General features: G+C 38.0%; 1 long non-coding RNA gene and 1 other non-coding gene across 5 annotated transcripts in view; both read left to right on the top strand.

Annotated features, from left to right (window-relative positions):
- The window catches only part of LOC111094761, a 118,839-nt gene that overhangs the window by 85,136 nt on the left and 15,375 nt on the right, over nucleotides 1–18,328 (top strand). For all 4 annotated transcript variants that reach the window (XR_005386492.1, XR_005386493.1, XR_005386491.1 and 1 more), the window contains 5 exons: nucleotides 181–228; nucleotides 351–395; nucleotides 1,944–2,223; nucleotides 15,144–15,317; nucleotides 17,142–17,243. This is a non-coding gene — a long non-coding RNA (uncharacterized LOC111094761). The remainder of the gene's footprint in view (nucleotides 1–180; nucleotides 229–350; nucleotides 396–1,943; nucleotides 2,224–15,143; nucleotides 15,318–17,141; nucleotides 17,244–18,328) is intronic.
- MIR507B (microRNA mir-507b) lies at nucleotides 17,405–17,511 on the top strand. The gene has a single exon (NR_128877.1). It is a non-coding gene; the product is annotated as a microRNA mir-507b (primary transcript).

Genomic DNA, 18,328 nt, shown 5'->3' with positions numbered 1-18,328 from the left:
CTTTTTCTGGGCATAGTCACCTTAAATACTCAAACCCCAGCCTCTGGCATCCATGCCCCTTATCTCTGTTACCTATATTGTGGTGTCTAGACTTAGTTTTTTCCAGGGAAATGCAGGCACCATATAGCATGGAAATGCTATAGAAAATGAAATAACATGTTCTAAATAATCTTGTTCCAGGGAAGGATCCAGAAAACCCAAGAGCTGAAGGAATATAACAGCATCCAGGTTAGGGATATTTTACATCTTGTATATCACTCCTAGTAAGTAAAATGGATCTGAGGAGGAAAAGCATTTCTACTCTATCCACCTCAACACTTACTGTTTATTCTCTTATCCTTTACTTCTAGGATCCTGCGTGCTTTCTCTGATAATTCTGTTTTGCAGGAGTTGAGGTAGGTAACTCAGATAGAAGGACTCCTATCAGGTGAGTCAAGCATTGGTTGAAGATACGAAGTATACTTACTGCTTAATTAATGGATCTGGGGACTACAAACTGCTTGCTTATGCTTTGTAAATAACAATGGGAAAAGTAACATGGTAAGGCATGCAAGGATATTTCTTCCATGAGCAACAGAACCTAATAGTAAGATTTGATATTTATCAGTTCTGAAAACCACCGTATGAAAGCTCCAACACATGGATAGATAGCACCTAGGTAGGAAGTAGGGGAAAGACAGTGGAGTGGGTGCTGTAGAGGTCCTTTGTATGAATTCCACCAATCACTCACATCTTACCACTGGGGGGTTGTTTCAAAAATTCATGAGCATGTGGGCAACCCTGTCTGAACCCCTCTCACTGCTGAGAGCTTTCTCTGTATGTCTGCCTAATAAACTTCTATCACTTTGCTCACTATTATCCACAAGATTCATTCTTTGACTCTGTGAGACAAGAACCAAGCTCTCCTGTATCAAAATGACCAGGACAAGAGAGAGCAAGCACACATGTGAGCGTGGGGAGGAGGAAAGGAGCATGAGAGACAACGTGAGCTGGAGGCAGAGCTCTATCCCAGAACTCAAAGATCACAACAGAAGCTAATACCAAGAGTCAGAGGCTCAACTTAATGAGCCACCTAGGTGCCCCAAATTAAGTCTCTCTTTTTAAATAAAAACAAAAGAAATTAACGACAAAAAAATTCATGAGCATGTGTTTAAGGATGACTGCCATCCCTAAACACACTGTGTGTGGTACCCTACTACAAAGAGTGGCTATCACATATAATTTAAGATGATTTGCACCTCTGTGAGTGGAGTAACACCTAATACATGTATCATATATGATGACACTGCAGGTGCCTTGAAAGTGTTTATTTACGGAGGCATGTTTTCCCTAGAGAGCAAGTATGCCCCTCTTACACACCCTTTATCCCTGTGCTATATACTACCTCAGAGAACTCTCGTAGGTGCCTTTTCAGAGGCAATGCCTAAGAACATAAGGTCCCAGAAAAATATCCCGTTGAGTTCTTGAGTCTCATACCTATTTTTCTAAAGTTGCCTGATAGAAATAAGAACCAGGCTTTCTGTGCTATTGTGTTGTTTTATTCTGCATAAACAGTATTCTTTTTTTGCAGAGCTTATTCCCTGTCCCAATGAACAAATCTGTTAAACTGTTCTCATCTATTAGCTCTTTTCCCCATTTATGTACGTCACCAATTTATTAGGGTTTGTGCAACATTCTGAGAAACTTATATTCTCTGATATATTTTTGCTGTCACTGTTTTAAAAAAATATATATCCTTAATTTTTCTCTTACTTTCCTTTTGTTGTCCTTTCCTAATGTGGTGAGGAAAGAGTAGAGGGAAAAGGGAGAGAGGAAACAGAATGAATAGATCAGTATAGTTCCTTTTTTTACTGAACAGGGTACCAGCCAGAGGTGATAGAAATCCGAGTTTTTTCTAGTTGTTAGCAATTATGTATAAAGCTACTCTATATACTTGCATACAGATGTGAATGTGAACACAAGATTCATTTTACTTGTGTAAGTATCTGGAAATGTCAACCGCAGTTTCTGATTCTGCAAGTAAGGAGCTCAGAATTTGCCACTACATCTTTACAACAAAGGGACTGAAAAATCAACAACTCTTCTTGAATTTGTAAGAGAGGGGAAGACACAGAGCAAACAACTACTCCCAAGATTGGACAGATAAACAAGCAAATATCGGGAATCTCAGCTTACTGAATTGGAGACTCAGAAGTGGAAACCACTATGGGAGCCAGCGCCAAGGTAGGCAAACCTGAACTTGATGAGTTTCTGCAGACTTAGTGTGAACAACTCTGAGAATTAAAAACTTTAGGGGGGTCATGAGGGGGCATAATTTATTTATTAATTTCTCAGGCAGAATTTAATGCCTGTTGGTATCTAATTTTGTAAGATTTACCTTTAGGAGACTGACAGGATTCCTGCAGGAAATATCAGAAAAACATCGTCTTGGCCTTCTGGCAGGAGGTGGGAAAAGAAACCACTTTAAAATAAACCAGAGAAAAAAAAAAATAAAATAAACCAGAGTACTCTACTCTTCTTAACAAGGCCTCCCCTCAAAAGAGTCTAGTTAACCAGAGCCTAATCTGCTAGGATATTGTCAGAGCATAATGGATCTGGGGAAGGGAAAACCCAGTTTCAGCCCACTCTAGCCATCTAGTCATACCTAAGAGAGGAGGAAAACACTGAGAAAAAAACTTATGAAGTTCACAGTCCAGAGGCATATGCTTACTAAAAGCAGAAACCCATGATAGGACTATAGAACACTTCCTCTCCCCCCACAACCTCACCACTACATTACTGAAGGCCTATTTATAGCAGTTCCTCTTACCCTGTACATCATTTTCAGCTCCCTGTGTATAAACACAAGTTTCATTTTACTTATGCAAAAAGCTGAGGGTGGAGTTTGTAGGATTTATGGCAAATAAAGTTTAATTTAAAATAAATAAGAAAAAAAGCTCTTTTTCCCAGAACTGCTTTAACATTTTGTGCTGCCATAAAAAAATGTATCAAATTTTTACAGTTACCCATATTGTCACCAGTACCTGGGATATTGACAGCTTTTGTCTTGTTTTTTTTTTTTTTTTTTAAGATTTTATTTATTTATTCATGAAAGAGAGAGAAGGCAGAGACATAGGCAGAGAGAGAAGCAGGCTCCTTGCGGGGAGCCCAACGTGGGACTCGATCCCAAAATTCCGGGGTCACACCCTGAGCCGAAAGTAGCCACTCAACCATTGAGCCACCCAGGTGTCTCTTGTTTTGTTTTTATATAGCCATTCTAATATTTGTGTAGTTTTGTTTTTTTTATTTGTATAGATATTTGTTATGGTTTCAATATGCCCCTTTATGTTGACTGCAAATGTTGACCATCTCTTATTATTTGCCATTTATGTTCCAATTGTTTGATTTATTATTAATGACATTTAAGAATTTTTATAGAGTCTGAATACATCTTAGATGGAAACATGATTTGCTCATACATCTCAGTCTATGTTATGTTTTTTCATTCTCTTAATAGTATGTTGTGAAGGGCAAACAATTCCAGTTTTGATTAAGTACAATTTATCATTTTTTGTTCTATGAGTTCTTTTAAGGCATTATCAAGGTTTTAGTCTTAGAAATATGATTCTTGGGACACCTGGATGGCACAGTGGTTGAGCATCTGCCTTTGGCTCAGGTTGTGATCCTGGGATCCTGGAATCGAGCCCTGCATCGGGCTCCCCACGGGAAGCCTGCTTCTCCTTTTACCTATGTCTCTGCCTCTCTCTGTGTGTCTCTCATGAATAAATAAATAAAATCTTAAGAAAAAATAAAAAAAGAAATATGACTCTTGTTGGACTGTCATTTTGTTTTGTTTTTTTTAATTAATTAATTAATTTATTTATTTATTAATTTATGATAGTCACAGAAAGAAGAGAGAGAGAGAGGCAGAGACACAGGCAGAGGGAGAAGCAGGCTCCATGCTCCGGGAGCCCGATGTGGGATTCAATCCCGGGTCTCCAGGATCGCGCCCTGGGCCAAAGGCAGGTGCCAAACCGCTGCGCCACCCAGGGATCCCTGGACTGTCATTTTGTTTCAGCATTTTGAATATATCCTCCCACTGCCTTCTGGCCTCCGTGGTTTCTAATGAATAGTTATCTCTTAAATCTTGTAAGGATCCCTTGTATGCAATAAGTTGTTTTTCTTTTCCAGGTATCAAGGGTCTTTCTTTTTCTCAGGCAGAATTTAATGCCTGTTGGTATGAACTTCTTTGTGTTTATCCTATTTGGAGTTTGTTGCACTTATTGTATGTATAAGATTTTTCAACAAATTTAGAACATATTCATTTTCCAAAACACTTATTACATTTTTTGTCCTTTCTCTCCTTTCCTGCTGGTTATCTCATAAATCTTATTTTGTGCACTTACTTTCTGGTGTTCCACTTTTCTTAAGGCTCTGATAATTTTTATTAATTCCATTGACTCTTTTTTTCTTATATGCACTACCATTATCAATCTATGTGGAATCTTTTTTTTTCTTGCTAGCTATAATCTATTGCTGAGAACCTCTGTTGAATTTATTCACTTCAGTTATTGTGTATTTACTAATTTTTTGTATTTACTATTTTTTAAATGTAAGCTCTATGCCCAGCGTGGAGCTTGAACCCAAGACCCTGAGATCAAGAGTTGCATGCTCTACTACCTGAGCCAGCCAGGCACCCCCCATTATACACTTAAAATCCAGATTTTCCTACTTTGAAAAAATATTTCCTACCTTTTTATTGCCTTATTTTACTGTTTGAAATTTATTTTTATTCAAGTAGAGTTAACATAGAGTGTCATATTAGTTTCAGGTGTACAATATAATGATTTAACGATTCTATACATTTTTCAACACTCATCAAGATAAGTGTACTCTTAATCCCTTTTATGGATTTCATCCCTCCTTTAACCTACCTCCCCTTTGGCAACCATCAATTTGTTCTAAGAATTTGATTTTTTTTGTTTGTCTCTCTTTTTTGCTTTGTTTGTTAATTTGCTGTTTCTTAAATTCCACATATGAATGAAGCTAAATGGTATTTGTCTTTCACTATGGACTTATTTCACTTAGTTCTTAAATGTAAGGATCACTTGTATGCAATGAGTTTTCTTTTCCAGATATCAACAAAACCAAAAGGCAGCTTACTAAATGGGAGAAAATATTTGCAAATGATACATTTAATATAGGGTTAATATCCAAAATATATAAGGAATTTATACAATTCAGTACCAAAAAAAACCCCATAAATAATCCAATTATAAATGGGTAGAAGAACTGAATAAACACTTTTCTAAAGAAGACATACAGATGGCCAACAAACACATGAAAAGATGCTCAACATCACTCATCACCAAGGAAATGCAAATCAAACCACAATATGATACCCCTCACACCAGTCAGAATGGCTAAAATAAAAAAAATACAAGAAAAGTGTTGTGTTTGGCAAATTGGCAATGTTGTGGAGAAAAAAGAAACCTTGTATACGGTTGGTGGGAATGTATATTGATACAGCCCTCATGGAAAACGGTATGGAGGTTCCTCAAAAATTAAAGATAGAATTATCATATGATCCAGTATTTCCACTACTATTTACCCAAAGAAAACAAAAATGCTAATTTGAAAAGATAAGATATGTGTGCCCCTGTTTATTACAGTGTTATTTATAATAGCCAAGATATGGAAGCAACCCAAGGACTCATTGATAGATGAATGAGTAAAAAAGACGTGGTATATGTAACATATACTATAGAATATTATTCAGCCATAATAAAGAATGAACTCTTGCCATTTATACACTTTAGATGACTTTACCATCATAATCTCTTTTACTTCTCAAACATGGCTTTTATTTCTTTGAAAAAGTTTATAATAGTTGCTTTAAAATCTTTGAATGTTAATGTAAACATTCTGGGCACTCTCATGGGCAGTTTTTTTGTCATTTTTTTTGTCCTGTGTAAGAGTTACATTATATTTTCTTTGCATATCTCATAATTTCCTATAAAACAGCACATCCTATACTCAGGATACTGATACCCTCCTGGGAATTGTATTGTTGTCTACTTTTTAATTTGTTTATTGAATTGGCTGGGATATGTTAGTGAAGTCTACTTCATCTGGAATGAGTTTTCTTATGTTGTTCCCCAGAGGGCACAGCTTTCTGTAGACACATAGTTACTCTGAGATGACACTAGTTTTAGTAGATTTCTCTTTGTTTCTTTTCCTGATATCTCTGTCTAGCTGTCTACCCCTGTGTGCATTATATCCAGCTCTTAGGTTTCCTAATCAAAGGCTGACTTCTCTATGGTTTTCAGAAATGTCATAGGGAAAATGAATTCCCTCAGAGTTAAATAAAAATAACATGAATCGCATTGAACAAGTAGTTTTTTAAATCAAGTCTTTCAGATTTATTTTGATATTAGGATGGCTCTTATTAGCTGTCTCTTTACCTGGTACTTTCTGGTAGACAAAGCTAGGTCATGGGTTAGCTTGTTACTTACATACAGCTACCATCCTCATCTTATTTACTTACCCCCAAATCTGCATTGTTTTCTGGGGTGCCATTAGGCTTGACTTCTCTTACAGTATGTTACAAATGAAGTCATATTTTTAAAGATAATTTTAATGCTCTCTGTTATTAAGACCATCTTCTCACATGAGGCAGAAATCTCCAATTCACTGCTCTGGAGCTTGGGGTATGGGCAGTGGCTTGCCTTGCTTCTCTCACGATGACACTCCTGCCATATGTACAGGGTGCTGATTAGTGGTGTAGATTCTGGTCTTTTCAACCTGTCTATCTTAGTATTGAAACTGCCTGACAGTCATTCTCAAACAAGAATGATCAGTGAGAGAGTATTCTTAGTCTGTCACAACCACAGCAGAGTTTCCACCCTGTGATAGTGGGCTTAATGTAGAAATAGTACCCCTGACATCTCACCACATGTACCTGGTATTTACCCTCAACAATGCAAAGCTGGGAGTGGGGCATATAAGAAATGCTGGTGACTTTCTCCTTCCGTGAAGATATTATAATCCTTGACTGGGAGCTCAGGGGAGGTAATGCCATAGAATAGGCTACACTCACCTCATTTTTCCAATTCCCAGCCTCTGGCATCCAGTTATCATATTTGTGTCTATATATTTTGGTGTCCCAGACTAATCTGTCCAGGTAGACAAGAGTATCTAGTTGCAGGTCTCCAAAAGGAAAAATGCAAAAATATGCTCTAAAATATCTTGCTTGAGGAAAAGGCTCAAATTTTACAAACTGAAAGCAATATAAGAACATCATAGGTGCTTAACATATTTTCTGGCTTGCAGATCCTTCCTGGTAAGTAAAGTGGGCTTTTTTTCACTCTTATATTTGAGGAGGAAAGGGATTTCTACTCTTCCCATCACACCAACTGCTGATTATTTTCCCATTCTTTGCTTCTGGGACATTGTGTATTTTCTCTGCTTATTCTGTGGTTCAGGAGTTGAGATGTGTACTCAGGTATAAAGACTCAGATCTTTAGGTGACAAGCATAGGTTGGGAATATCAAGCATATTTTCTGATTAATTAATGGATTTGGAGAATGCAAACTTCTTGTTAGTGTTATATATATATATATTCTCAGACAAGAATGATCAGTGATATAGTATTCTTAGTCTGTCACAACCACAGCAGAGTTTCCACCCTGTGATAGTGGGCTTAGTGTAGAAATAGTACCCCTGACATCTATCTATCTATCTATCTATCTATCTATCTATCTATCTATCATCTATCTATCTAGCAATAATAAAAGAAACAAGATAAAGCATACAAAGACGTTTCTTCAATGACCAGGAAAACTTAACAGGAGGGCTTAATGGTTCTTAGTTCTAGAAACTGCCTTGAAAAAGACTCTAAAATGTGAATGGACAACACTCGGGAAAGGATGGATATAGAAAGACAGTTGAGTGGGTGTATAGAAGTCCTTTGTACAAATGCCAGTGGCAGCTCACAGCCTGAAAACATTGAGGGGTTTTCAAAAGGAACATGAATGGTGATTAGGCTGGACTGCCATCGTTAGGCATTCTTTGTGTGGTACTCTATGCCAGAGAGTGGCAATCATTTGTAATTAGATGTGATTGACACCTCTATGTGTGGAATAATACGTGCCACATGCAACGTGCAACATGTGATGCCACTGTGGGTGCATTGAGGGTGTCCAGTTGTTTATGGAGTGATGCTTTCCCTAGAGTACAGCATTTCCTCTAACACCCTCCCCTGTGTGGGACTAGCTCAGGAAACTCTCTAGATGAATTCTCAGAGGCAAGTCCTAGGAACTGAACGCCCTAGAAAAAAAGCTTCCCATTGAGTTTCTTATGGGACTCGTTCATTTTACCAAAGTTACTTGGTAACTGAGAATAAGATTTACAGTGTTTTCATGGTTTTCTATTCTATCTGTATTTTTTATTTTTGTCAGAACCTTTATCCTATCCGAAACCCCAAATATGATAAAAATGTTCTCACCTATCCGCTTCTCTTCCCATTTTCAAGTCTTTTTCTCTTGGTGTTAAAAATTCAGGCCACTGATTACACTTCAAAAAAATTCAAGGTAATTAAGATACAGTGTTCTATTAATTTCAGGTGTAAAATACAATATACTGATGGAACAGTTCCATATATTATTTGGTGTTCATCAAGGTAAGTGTATTATTCTTAATCCCCTTCAACTCTTTCAGCCATCCCCTTACCTGCCTCCCCTGTGGTAATCACCTGTTTGTTCTTTACAGTTAAGAGTCTATTTCTTGATTTATCTCTTTTTTTTCCTTTGTTCATTTATTTCTTAAGTTCCACATATGAGTGAAATCATATGGTATTTGTCTTTCTCTGACTGGCTTATTTTGCTTAGCATTATACTGTCTAGATCCATCCATATGCTGTCGCAAATGGCAAGATTTCATTCTTTTTATGGCTCAATAATATTCCATTACACACATACACACACACGTCTTCTTTATCTATTTATCAGTCATTGGACACTTAGGCTGCTTCCATATCTTGGCAATTGTAAATAATGCTGCTATAAACATAAAGGTGCATGTATCCTTTGAATTAGTGTTTTTGTATGCTTTGGATAAGTAGTGCAATTCCTGGATCATAAGATAGTTCTATGTTTAAATTTGAGGGATGTCCATAGTGTCTTCCACAGTGGCTGCCGCAGTTTGCATTTCACCAACAAAGCACAGGAGTTCCCTTTGCTCCATATCCTCGCCAATACCTGTTGTTCCTTCTGTTTTTTATTTTAGCCATTCTGACAGGCATGAGGTGATATCTCACTGTAGTTTTGGTTTGCATTTTCCTGATGATGTCCTTCCAGCTGGTCTTCTGGGGGAGGGGCCTGCTGTGCTGATTCTCAGGTGTGTGCACCTGGGGGAGCTGCCCAGTCCCCTGCCAGGTGCACAGCTCAGTGGGAGGTGTTTATCCTTTTAGGCCCCTGCTCCCTAGTCGCCCTGCTCAGTCCCAGGCACAAGGCAACACCAGGAGGAACAACGACAGTGGTGGTGGCCAGCTCTCCATCTCTAGAGTCAGCTCCTGCAGTAACTAGTAACTGCAGTCTCCCAGTCTGTAGGGGCCTGGATGCCTCGGGGGTGGTGGCGTGGACCTGCAGAGCTCAGGGCTGCCCGTCGGCAGGAGCGTCCTTGCTGTCCTGGGCTCCTTGCTGTCCTGGGCCCTCCTGGCCTCCGCCTGTCCCTGGGGGGGCACCGGATCCTGGGCTGTGTCCCCCAGTGCCCTGGGCTCTGGGACCTGTGCCACCTGAGCCGCTCCTGGGGTCCCGCCAGCCACACGGTCCAGCCTTATAGGCAACTCGGCCCAAGGTGTGTGGGTGCTCTCCCCCGGGGCACAGTTCCTCTGTTAGTGCACCGGGAGCCTGAGGGCATCCTAGGTTTTCAGGATGATTTGAAAGTTATGTAGGTAAGTTGATGGCAACAGGTGACTTGGGGATCCGACTCTTCTGCCATCTTGCCCCGCCTCCCTGTTTTATGGTTTTTTTTTTACAATAGTTGTATAAATTATCTAGTTGTATTTGTTACACTAGTTGTATAAATTTATCTAGTGGTTTTCATGGGATGAAATGAGCTTGGGATTCTCTTATTTTGCCATCTTCCCAGCCTCTCAAGTCTTGTCCTTTAAACAGTAAGGATACCTACACTGCTGAAGCTTAAAGTCCTTTTTATCTCAGGTATTGAAACTTCAGTTTCTTCACAGGCTTAGAAGACACTCAGTCTTATGAAAATATGTTTATATCTTCAATACATCACTAATTTATTAAGGATTATGCATAGGTACCCAGACAATTTTACTCTTCAGTATTATTTTATTTAGTTTATTTTAAAACTTACGAATCATTTAGTGTTCTTAAGAGAAGGGGTTTGAAGATGATAAGCACCATATGCCTGGGTAGCATCATGTGGACTGGAGAAATGTCTGGGGAATAAGACACTGATTTTACATTCTTATATTGAACAAAGGGAGATGACCAGATGCCTCCCTCCTCTAATTCTGATGAAGGAGTTGAATCAGAAACAACACTTTGTGATATTTTGTGTGTTTTAATAAGTTATATGTATACCCTAATTCAATACTTTGGAAAATTATAGTTACCAAGAGACAGGATATTGCCTTCTCTTGTCTTTTGCCTTTATGCCTCCTCTACCTATGTCTACTGGGCACAGTGCTTTGTTGTATGATTTTTTTTCCATTTTTGGCCATTTGATTTATTTTTCATGCATGTTTTTGAGGAAAGCTATATTGCTTTGGATGTTTTATGTATGGGGTTTGGGTATGAAATGTGCTTTTTTAGGTGGTTTCTTATTTTAATTTTGAATTACTGACTAGTTGATTGTTATTGTTTGTTTTTCAAAGCAATTGGTATATGAAACAGATGCATGCCCCAGGGCTTTCCCTGTCTTCCACAATGTCACAGAGACAGAATTTTACTCTTGGGACACTGATCCTTAGAAATATGAATTTTAAATATAACATACATTAAAACACTCCTTTAATAGTGTAGAGTTCAATGTGTTTTTAAAAATTCCTTTAGTTTTGTATCTACTACCAGGGTCATAATGCAGAATGGTGCCATCACTTCTAAAATTTCTCATGTTCCTTGTAGCCAACCCCCATCCAACCTAAACCTTGGAAACTACTGCTCTGTTTTCCATCCTAATATTTTGTCATTTCCAAAATGTCATATAGATGCAACTATATAATATGTAGCTCATGGGTCTGGCTTCTGTATCCTAAAAAAATACATTTGAGTTTTGTCAATATTTTTTTTTGTCGAGATTTATGTATATATATATATATATTTTTTTTTTTTTCTGACTAACATTCCAGTGACAGGCAAAAGAAATCTGGGTTGTTACCAGTTGTTGATTATGACTATAGCTGCTTTATACCTTAGATATAGATGCATGTGTGAATATGTCTTATTTCACTTATGTAAATAGCTAAGAGTGGAATTGCTGAGTCATGTGGAAAGTATATGTTCAAATTTATAAGAAACTGAATAAAAACTGTTTTCCGGAATGACTTTACCATTTTGGGTTTCCAGGAAAAATGTACCAAAGATCAAGTTGCTCAAATCCTCATAAGCACTAGGTGTTTATAAGCCTTTTTGTTTATTTTGTTTTATGGTTATTTTTAGACGACTTTATTGAGGTATGATTGATGCACAAAAAGCTGTACATATTTAATGTGTAAACTTGAGTTTGGAGATAATTATATACCTATGAAATTATCATCATAATCAATGCCATAAACACATATTATTTTTTTATTCAGTCTATTATCTGCATAGTTTTATCTCACTGTGATTTTTTAACAAATATTTTATTCATTTATCGAGAGAGAAAGAATGAGCAAGGAGAAGCAGACTCCTGCTGAGCAGAGAGCCTGAGGTGGGGCTCTATGCCAGAACCCTGGAATCTTGACCTGAGCTGAAGGCAGATGCTTAACTGACTAAGCTGCCCAGGTGCTCCCTCATTGTGGTTTTAATTTGCATTATTTTATTTACTGAAGATGTTAAATATCTTTTCCTGTACTTTTTATTATTCACCTATCTATTTGGATGAAGTGTTTATTGAGATCTTTTCCTTTTTTTTTTTAGTTCTTATTGATGAGTTTTCAGTGGATTTTCTATATTCTGATTACAAGTCCTTTGCAGAAATGTGATTTGCAAAAATTTTCTCTGTCTGTGGTTGTTATTTTCAGTCATAACAGTATGTTTTGCAATGGAAAAGTATTCAGTTGTGAGCAAGTATAATTTATCATTTTTAAATTTTATGATGTGCTTTTCATGAGATATCTGAAAATTCTTTGCCTTACTCAGAGTCACAAAGATCTTCTCTTTTTTTCTTTTATGATTTTTACATTTTACTTTTCACATGGAAGTCTTTAATCCATTTTTATTTATGTTCTATATACAGTGTGATGTATTTCTCAAGATTGATTTTTTTACATATGGATATCCAGTTGTTCCAGCCTATTTGTTGAAAGGCCAGTCTTTTTTACAATGAGTTGTCCTTCCATCTTTATTGAAAATGAATTGACTATATTTCTGTGAGTTTATTATGGGACTATTTTTTTCCCTATGTCTATGTTTATCCCTTTGTCAGTAAAAAACTATCCTGAACATTGGTATAGGTCTTGAAATTGAGTAGTGTGAGTCCTTGAAATTCTATTTTTTGGAATTGTTTTGGCTATTCCAATTCCCGTATATCATTAAATAAGTTTTAAAATTAGTATGTGGATATCTACAATATAATCCAACTGGGATTGAAATGAATTAGTAGATGAATTAAAGGAGAATTAATACCTGTCATAGAAGAACCCCAAACTCGTAGAGAAGAACAAGAAATAACCACACTATAACTCCCTAAGTGGTAATAATACACAGTGGACAGAACAAGTTCATTTCTCATAACATAGCAAATAGCAGGAGTGTCAGCATGATTGCCCCATTTCCTTTTGCCCCTGAATACTATTAGGTGATATAGTAGACCAGATGGTTGTGTATCATTTGGATATTGCTGCAACTGAGGAACACAAGTACAGCAGTTTAGCATGTTTTGTAGCAAGCAGCAGCCAAGTCCCCTTCTCCCATGGGTAAATATTTGCAAGTTAGTCATGCTATAGTCATTTTGACCTACTTAGTTGCCTATGTGATCAGCTGGAGTAACTTCTCAGTTTCGGAAGGCATTGATACTTGCAGTTTGTCATACTCAGTAAAGGCATGCAGGGACATTTAGGGCATATGATAGACTATTGCTCTGAATAATACTTTCATAATATTTATTATAATACATGAACATGACATATCTACATTTGTTTATATCTTCTTCCATTACTTTCATACTTTCATCAGTGTTTTGCTGCTTTCAGTATAGAGGTCCTGCATACGTTCTGTTACATTTATATCCCCATGGGGATTTTGTCCATAACAGTCTTCATAGCACATGTCATATAACTGAATCAAAGACAGCTGAAGGATTTGCCTAAGGAAACATGCTAACCTGGAATAGAATGATAACAGCAATAATCATGGTAAAAACAGACATTTGCACAATGCTTCATGTCCTTCACTTCATATTTCCTATGTGCCAGGAATATTTCTAAGCTGTTAATGTACATGTATTCAGCTCGTCTTTACCAGAACCCCCTAAAGTGGGAACTGGTGTAATCACCCTTATTCTACTAGTGAGAAAAAAAAAGGAAAAAGAAGTTTAATAATTGCCTTAAGATTACACATCTGGCAAGAGGCAAAAGTATTATTTGAAGCCAATCAGACACTCTCCAGTATCCAAGCTTTAAGTCAATATATGGCCCTACTTCAAGTCCCTTGATTCTAAATCTAGCAGTAGTATGTATTGAACATCTGAGGCAGGTAGTCTCCTATGTAGAGTTTGGATAATGGCCTTGATCACAAGGTGAAGGAGGTCTGAGAAAACTCGCAAATACTCATGCCTGAATATGAAATGACCTAGATTGGAATGGGGTACATTTGCATCCAGGATCTTTAACTCTTATCTGAGGATACTAGGATGTCTTATTATGTTTTGCCTACCAGCTTCTCCTTGGGATTACATCATTGGATGTAATGGAATGAGATAGAGAAGAAAGTTGAAAGTTTTGAACATTGCACAGAGAACTACAAGTAAAATCTTTCCATCAGGGTTTTCAACAAAGTAACAGCAAAAAAAGTTTTTGAGATACTTAAATAATGTTGGTTTACTAGACAGTATCTTGGACCAGATCTAGATTGAAGTCGAGGTATGTTCCCATCTTTGCGTAGTGAATTTTTATGTAGGTCAAACCTAGAATACCAAAAAAATTAAATAAATAAATAAATAAATAAATAAATAAACCTAGAATACCATTCTTGTTGTTGGCTGACATTCAGGCATTGGCAGTCTAGGTCTCAACAAATAGAAAACACTCACCTTTCCCTGGCTTGCTAGAGAGGGAGGCTTCATCCTTGCCTCTTTTCCTTTTACAATAGGTAATGGTAGATATGAATTGGTATAAATTACTGAAACCACCATAATCTCCTTATTTATAGGTAGATAGGTAGATAGGTAGGTAGGTAGGTAGGTAGATAGATAGATAGATAGATAGATAGATAGATAGATAGAGACAAATCCACAGCTTTTGTTTTTTTTTCTTGTTAAGTGTTCAGTTCTCTTCCTGATGAATTAAATGACTAAGCTAATACCATATGTGAATGTAAAGGGCTGAGCGGGGGTGGTTGGGAGGGATTGATGTTAAATTCTCTGCCTGGCAGCTCTCTAAGACCTTCAGAGTCATAGATATTGAGCAAGTTTCTTGTCTACTCTGTTCCATCTGATAATATCCCTAGTGGGAATAAAGGAGAAGGGGCTCTGACCACAAATAGGAATCAACTTGGGGTGCCAAAGATGACTTGGGGAAACCCAGTTTAAGTTTAAAATTTAGTTTTAACTTACTTTCTCTCCATGTAGTGAATAACATAGACAAGTTTATATTTTTCCAAATTTTCACCTTCCTAATCCACAATCTTTTTGGTAACCTGGTTTTCACACTGTTAAACCAAGAATGTTTTTTGGTCTGGAAATCTATTTACCTACTTCCTTCTATGTTATCTTAGGATGTTTGTCTAGGCCAAAAAAATACATACACATGGAGGCCTGTGGCTCACAATGAAAAATTTGGAAAGATCCTCTCTACAACAAGACCTCTGATAAAAAGCGGAGAATTTCAGAGAGATGGAACAGTGCATTTCTAGGGTTTAAGCTATTTTCTTTCTTGGAAATTAATCCAGGTAAGTTAAACATTTTGTTTCCTCTCTGGGGTAAGAGGAGAAAAGACATTTCTACTTTCTACCAGTGTCTCTCTCCTTCTCTCCCTTGACATTATTTATGCATGTATTCTCTTCTTCTTTTGTGGTTTTGTCATTAAGATTTGGAACTCCCAATAAGGGTGTATTAATTTTCAACTGCTATATAACAAATTACTCCAAATTAACAGCTTAAAACAATACATATTTATTATCCTGTAACTTCTATAGGTCAGCAGTCCATCTATCCACAGTTTAACTGTTTACTTGGCTCAAAATCTAACAAGGCTGACATAAAGGTCTTGACTAGAGTTGTGATCTCATCTGAACTCAAAGTTCTCTTTCAAAATTGGCAAAATTCACTTCCTTTCAGCTATAGAATTGAGACTCTAACTTTTTAGAGAAGCTCTGTTGTTCCTTGCCATTGACTCTATCCAAAACATGGCAATTTGCTTTATTTTTTTTCTAAAGATTTTATTTATGTATTCATGAGAGACATACAGAGAGAGGCAGAGACATAGGCAGAGGGAGAAGCAGTCTTCCCACGGGGAGCCTGATGTGGGAGTCGATCCCAGGGCCCCAGGATCATGCTCTGAGCTGAAGCAGACACTCAACCACTGAGCCACCCAGGCGTCCCGGCAATTTGCTTTCTTTCTTTCTTTTTTTTTTTTTTTTTTTAAGATTTATTTATCTACTTATGATAGACAGAGAGAGAGAGAGAGAGGCAGAGACACAGGCAGAGGGAGAAGCAGGCTACATGCCGGGAGCCCAACGCAGAACTCGATCTTGGGACTCCAGGATGGTGCCCTGGGCCAAAGGCAGGCGCCAAACCGCTGAGCCACCCAGGGATCCCCAGCAATTTGCTTTCTTAAGGCCACTCTCTCTAGTCTCTAGCCCCCCTTTTTCGAAGTGGGTGCTATTTTTTTAAAGATTTTATTTATTTTTTCATGAGAGACACAGGGAGAGAGGCAGAGACACAGGCAGAGGGAGAAGCAGGCTCCATGAGCAGGGAGCCTGATGTGGGACTTGATCCCGGGACTCTAGGATCATGCCCTGGGCTGAAGGCAGACGCTAAACCACTGAGCCACCTGGGATCCCCACGAGGTGGGTGTTACTGCCTTTTCAGAGGTAATGGTGATGGGCCAATGGATCAGTCATTTCCAACAGGGCTAGGAAAAACATTCAGACAACCCATTAGATTATTTCATCTCACATTTTAATGATTTCATCAAAAAGGAGATGGAAAGGGGGTAATTATATGCAAATTTTCATTCTGGTGATAATCCAAAGACACATTTTTTAAGCTCAAGATATTGATAACATATTGGCAGCTTCTTATCCCCACTTACTTGAACCATACCAGCTGTCCAAAATATCCTAATGGTAATGAACATGTTCAGAGAAAGAGGTCGGTGAAGAGATACTGTACCCTCTTTTAAAGAGCTTACCTAATTAGGTCAGATCTATTCAGGATAATCTACCTTTTGATTAAATCAAATTCAAAAGATTGGTGACCCTAATTACATCTGTAACATCCATTTGGCTATAAAACATAATATAATCATATTAATGATATCCTATAAAATTCAAAAGTTCTGCTTGCACAAAAGAGGAGAAGAGTATGCAGGGCACGTGCATAGGGACTCATCGTGATGCTATCTTAGAATTCTGCTTTCCACAAAGGTACTTGCAAGTTTGAGGTTGAAGTTTGGGCTGGGGAAGGATGTGGTGGGTGTGTTGATGGAAACTTCAGCTTTGGAGGAAAACAAATAATATATAAAGCATCACTTCTAATGACTTAAAATTTAGCAGATTGACACAAATGAGGATATATCTTGTCTGAGTGAGTGAAGAAAGAAGAAAGGATCATTCTCTCTCAGCCTGAAAACCTGCAAGTCAAGCATGCAGCAGGTGAGGTGATACTAATCCAGGGAGAGATGGAAGAGGGAGGGCATTGGGGTAAGTGTTTCATAGATTTTTTGGATAAATCCTGGGTGCCCTGTGAGGGCTGGAAGCATCAGGTATTATGAAGGTTAACCTGGCTGGGGAACGTTGGGGCAGGGCTGCCACATTTAACCAAACTTTGTGCAGTGCCCCATTCAAAAAGGTGCCATTCAGGTATACTAAAATATGATTGGCACTTTTTTGAGTGTGGTAATTCACAACATGTACAACCACAAGTGGTGGCCCTAGGAAGAGGTGTCATGATTGCGCAGAGTTGCGTTCACTTTGGCCAAATCACCATCCTCTCAGAAGACTCTTAAATGCCTCTGGAAGAACAGACCTAGGATCTGAGGGCCCTAGGGAAAAGTTCCCATTCAGTTTCTCCAAAGACATACATATCTTTGTTGAAAAAGGGCCTGAGACCTTGGAACGAGATTTGGATTGGGTCCATCACCATCCTTCTCTTTTGCCATTTCCTCTTGTACATTAAAGCCACTTTTCTTAGGACCTTAGAAGCTCTTCCTACTTTAATATCTTTTCTGATATCACTGTATCAGTAGCAGTTCTGATGGTGACTGGAACTTTTCATACAGTTAGTCTCTTTTTTTTTTTAAGATTTATTTATTTACTTATTTATGATAGACATAGAGAAAGAGAGAGAGAAGCAGAGACACAGGAGGAAGGAGAAGCAGGCCCCATGCCGGGAGCTCAACGTGGGACTCGATCCCGGGACTCCAGGATAGTGCCCTGGGCCAAAGGCAGGCACTAAACCACTGAGCCACCCAGGGATCCCCTAGTTAGTCTCTTAACACGTTTTATTTTAATTACTTTTTGTGTCTTCTGTGAAATATAAACACTTATTGAAACGATAAGAGGTTTTGCCTCTCAGACCTTTGGAACTAAAGACATATTGCGTAGACTTTTCTCTCTGTTCTTATGGGATCCCATCCTAATCAAGCTTCTTCAAAGAGAGACTAGAAGACTAGAGAAACAAACAGGTAAAAGACGGCAAGCAACACAGTCCTGGAGACCATTCCAGAACTGTGGCAATT

The sequence above is a fragment of the Canis lupus genome, chromosome X (assembly GCF_011100685.1).
Source record: "Canis lupus familiaris isolate Mischka breed German Shepherd chromosome X, alternate assembly UU_Cfam_GSD_1.0, whole genome shotgun sequence".
NCBI classification, from domain to species: Eukaryota; Metazoa; Chordata; class Mammalia; order Carnivora; family Canidae; genus Canis; species Canis lupus.
The sequence above is the reverse complement of the archived record's forward strand: the minus strand, read 5'-3'. Positions and strand labels throughout refer to the sequence as shown.